Source organism: Colobus angolensis, unplaced genomic scaffold, assembly GCF_000951035.1.
Source record: "Colobus angolensis palliatus isolate OR3802 unplaced genomic scaffold, Cang.pa_1.0 Scaffold605, whole genome shotgun sequence".
Classification (NCBI taxonomy): Eukaryota; Metazoa; Chordata; class Mammalia; order Primates; family Cercopithecidae; genus Colobus; species Colobus angolensis.
In genome coordinates, this window is record NW_012119655.1 from 451,733 (window position 1) to 456,247 (window position 4,515).

Consider the following 4,515-nt stretch of genomic DNA (forward strand, 5'->3'; position numbering starts at 1 on the left):
CCACTGCACTCCAGCCCGGGCGACAGAGCAAGACTCCATCTCAAATAATAATAATAATAATAATAATAATAATTTTATTTTTAATTCAGGGACATGTGCACATTTGTTACATGGGCATATTGCATGATGCTGCGGTTTGGGGTATGATTGAGCCCATCATCCAGGTACTGAGCATAGTGCCCAATAGTTTTTCAACCCTTACCCCCATCCCTCCCTCCCACCTCCAGTAGTCCCCAGCGTCTATTATTGCCATCTTTATGTCCATAAGTACCCAGTGTTTAGCTCCCACTTATAAGTGAGGGCATGTGGTATTTGGTTTTCTGTTCCTGAACGAATTCACTCAGGATAATGGCCTCCAGTTGCATGCATGTTGTTGCAGAGGACATCGTTTCATTCTTTTTTGTGGCTGTGTAGTATTCTATAGTGTGTATGTACCACATTTCCTTTATCAAATCCACCACTGATGGGCACCTACGTTGATTTCATGTCTTTGCTATTGTGAATAGTACTGTGATGAACATACAGGAGTATATGTCCTTTGGGGAGAATAATTTATTTTCTTTTGGATATATACCAAGTGATGGGATTAATGATCAAAGGGTAGTTCTAAGTTCTTTGGGAAGTCTCCAAACTGCTTTCTACAGTGGCTGAACTAATTCACAGTCCCACTCATAGTGTATAAGCATTTCCTTTTCTCCAAAGCTTTGCCAGCATCTATTTTTTGACGTTTTAGTAATAGTCATTCTGACTGGTATGAGGCGGTATCTCATTGTGTTTTTGATTTGCGTTTCTCTGATTATTATTGATGTTGAACATTTTTCCATGTTTGTTGGCCGCTTGTGTGTTTTCTTTTGATAAGATCTGTTCATGTCTTTCACTCATTTAATAGGGGTTTGTTTTTTTTTTTGCTTGTTCAATTAAGTTCTGCATAGATTCTTTAGAATTTTAGACTTTTGTCAGATGCATAGTTTGCAAATATTTTCTCCCATTCTGTAAGCTGTTTACTCTGTTGATGGTTTCTTTTGCTGTATAGAAGCTTTTTAGTTTAACTAGGTTCCACTTGTCAATTTTTAGTTTTGTTTCAATTGCTTTAGAGGACCTAGTCATAAATTATTTCTAAAGGCTAATGTCCGGAATTGTGTTTCCTAGGTTTTCTTCTAGGACTCTTATAGTTTGAGGTCTTATATTTAAATCTTTAATCCATGTTGAATTAATTTTTGTATACAGTGATAGGAAGGATCAAGTATCTTTCTTCCACATATGGCTAGTCAGCTATCCCAGCACCATTTATTGAGTAGGGAGTTCTTGCCCCGATGCTTATTTTTGTCAACTTTGTTGAAGATCTGATAGCTGTAGGTGTGTGGATTTATTTCTGGGTTCTCTATTCAATTCCATCCGTCGATGTGTCTGCTTTTGTACCAGTACCATGCTCTTTTGGTTACTATAGCCATATACTTTGAATTCAGGTAGTGTGATCCTCTAGCTCTGTTCTTTTTGATTAAGATTGCTTTAGCTATTCAGGCTCTTTTTTGGTTGCATATAAATTTTAGAATGTTTTTTTTCTAGCCCTGTGAAAAACCACATTAGTAGCTTGATAGAAAGTGTTCAATCTGGGCCAGGCAAGGTGGGTCACACCTATAATCCCACCACTTTGGGAGGCCAAGGTGGGTGGCTCACTTGAGGTCAGGAGTTTGAGATCAGCCTGGCCCACATGGTGAAACCCCGTCTCTATTAAAAATACAAAAATTAGCTGAGTGTAGTGGCGTGGGCCTGTAACCACAGCTCCAAGGGAGGCTGAGGCAGGGGAATCACTTGAACCCAGGAGACGGAGGTTGCAATGAGCTGAGATCATGCCACTGCACTCTGGCCTGGGTGACAGAGCAAAACTCCATCTCAAAAAAAAAAAAAAAAAAAAAGTGTTCAACCTGTTGAGTGCTTTGGGTAGTGTGGCCATTTTAACAATATTGAGTCTTCCAATCCATGAGCATGGAATGTTTTTCCATTTCTTTGTAACATCTATGATTTCCTTCAGCAGTGTTTTGTAGTTCTCCTTGTAGTGATCTTTCACCTCTTTGATTAGATACATTCCTAGGTATTTTATTTTTGTTTATGGCTATTGTAAATGAGATTATGTTCTTGATTTGGTTCTCAGCTTTAACATTTTTGATGTATAGAAATGCTACTGATTTTTGTACACTGATTTTTGCATCCTGAAAAATTACTGAAGTTATCAGTTCCAGAAGCCTTTTGGTGGAGTTTTTCAGGGTTTTCTAGGTATAGAATCATACCTTCAGCAAAGGAAGTTTGACTTCTTTTTATGTTTGGATGCTTTTTCTTTCTTTCTCTTGCCTGATTACTCTGGCTAGGACTTCTAGTTCTATGTTGAATAGGAGTGGTGAGAGTGGGCATCAGTTTTCAGTTCTCAATGGGAATGCTTCCAGTTTTTGCCCATTCAGTATGATGTTGGCTATGGGTTTGTCATAGATGGCTCTTATTTTGAGGTATGTTCCTTTGACGCCTAGTTTCTGGAGGGTTTTTTTTTTTTATCATAAAGAGATGTTGGATTTTATCAAAAGCTTTTTCTGCATCTATTGATATGATCATACAGTTTTTGTTTTTAATTATGTTTATTATGTTTATGTGGTGAATCCCATTTACTGATTTCTGTATGTTGAACCAACCTTGCATCCCAGGAATGAAACCTGTGGTCGTGGTGAATTAATTTTTGAATGGGATGCTGGATTCTATTTGTTATTTTTGCTGAGGATTTTTGTGTCTATGTTCATCAGGGGTATTGGCCTGTAGTTTCTCTCATTATGTCTTTGTCAGGTTTTGATATCAACGTAATGCTGTATTTGCAGAATGAGTTAGGGAGGAATCTCTCTTCCTTTTCTTTTTCTTTTTTTCTTTTTTTAAGAATAGTTTCAGTAGAATTGGTACCAGCTTTTCTTTGTTTACGTCTGGTAGAATTCAGCTGCGAATTGGGGTTGGTTTGGGGCTTTTTAAAGATTTCCATCTGGTTTGGGGCTTTTTAAAGATTTTTTTTTTTAAATTACTGATTCAATTTTGGAACGCAATACTGGTCTGTTCAGGGTTTCAATTTCTTCCTGATTCAATCTTAGGAAATTGTGTTTCCTGGAACTTAACCATTTCCTCTAGATTTCCTAAATTGTGTGCATACAGATTTAATAATAGTCCCTGAGAACCTTTTGTATTTCTGTGGGAATGGTTGTAATGTCATCCTTGTCATTTCTGTGTTTATTTAGATCTTCTTTTTCTTTGTTAATATAGCTAACGGTCTACCAATCTTGCTTATCCTTTCAAAAAAACAGTTTTTTTGAAAAGATAAAAAAATTGTTCTGTTTTTCACTGATCCTTTGCATGGACTTTTAGGTCTCAATTTCATTCCGTTTGGCTCTGATTTTAGTTATTTCTTCTCTTCTGCTAGTTTTGGGGTTCATTTGTTGTTTTTCTTGTTCCTCTAGGTGTAATGTTAGATGGTTAATATGAGATCTTACTAACTTTTGGAGGTAGGTGTTTGGTGCTATAAAATTTCCTCTTAAACTGTTTTGGCTGCATCCCAGAGATTTTGGCATGTTGTGTCTTTGTTTTCATTTATTTCAAAGAATTTTAAAATTTGTTGTTTACCCAAAATCATTCAAGAGCAAGTTGTTTTATTTCCATGTTGTCATATGGTATTGAGAGATCTTCTTGGTAGTGATTTCTATTTTTATTCCCATGAAAGTATGGTTTAGTACGGTTTTGACTTTTTGAATTTATTGAGTCTTGCTTTATAGTTGAGCATGTGGTTGACCTTGGAGTATGTTCCATGTCCACATGAGAAAAATACATATTCTGCGGTTGATGGGTGAACTACTCTGTAGATATCCAATAGGTCTAATTGGTCAAGTGTTAAATTTAAGTCAAGAATTTCTTTGTTTTCTGCCTTGATGATCTGTCCAGCACTCTGAATGGGGTGAAGTCCCCCACTATTATTGTGTGACTCACTCTTTGTAGGTGTAGAAGTACTTGTTTTATGAACCTGGGTGCTCAAATATTGGGTGTGTATATATTTACAATAGTTCAGTCTTCTTGTTGAACTGAATCCTTTGCTATTATGTAGTGCCCTTCTTCATCTTTTTTTACTGTAGTTGGTTTAAAGTCTTTTATCTGATATAAAGATAGCAACCTGTTTTTTGTTTTCTGTTTGTGTGACAGATCTTTCTCCAACCTTTTACTTTGAGCTTATGGGTGTTGTCATGTTTGAGAAAGGTCTATTGAAGAGAGCAGATGGATGGGTCTTCTTTTTTTTAATCCAACTTGCCACTCTGTAACTTTTTTTTTTTTTTTTTTTCTGAGACGGAGTTTTGCTCTGTCGCTCAGGCTGGAGTGCAGTAGCACAATTTTGGTTCACCACAACCTCTGCCTCCCGGGTTCAAGATTCTCCTCCATCAGCTTCCCGAGTAGCTAGATTATAGGTGCAGGCCACCACACCCAGCTAATTTTTGTATTTTT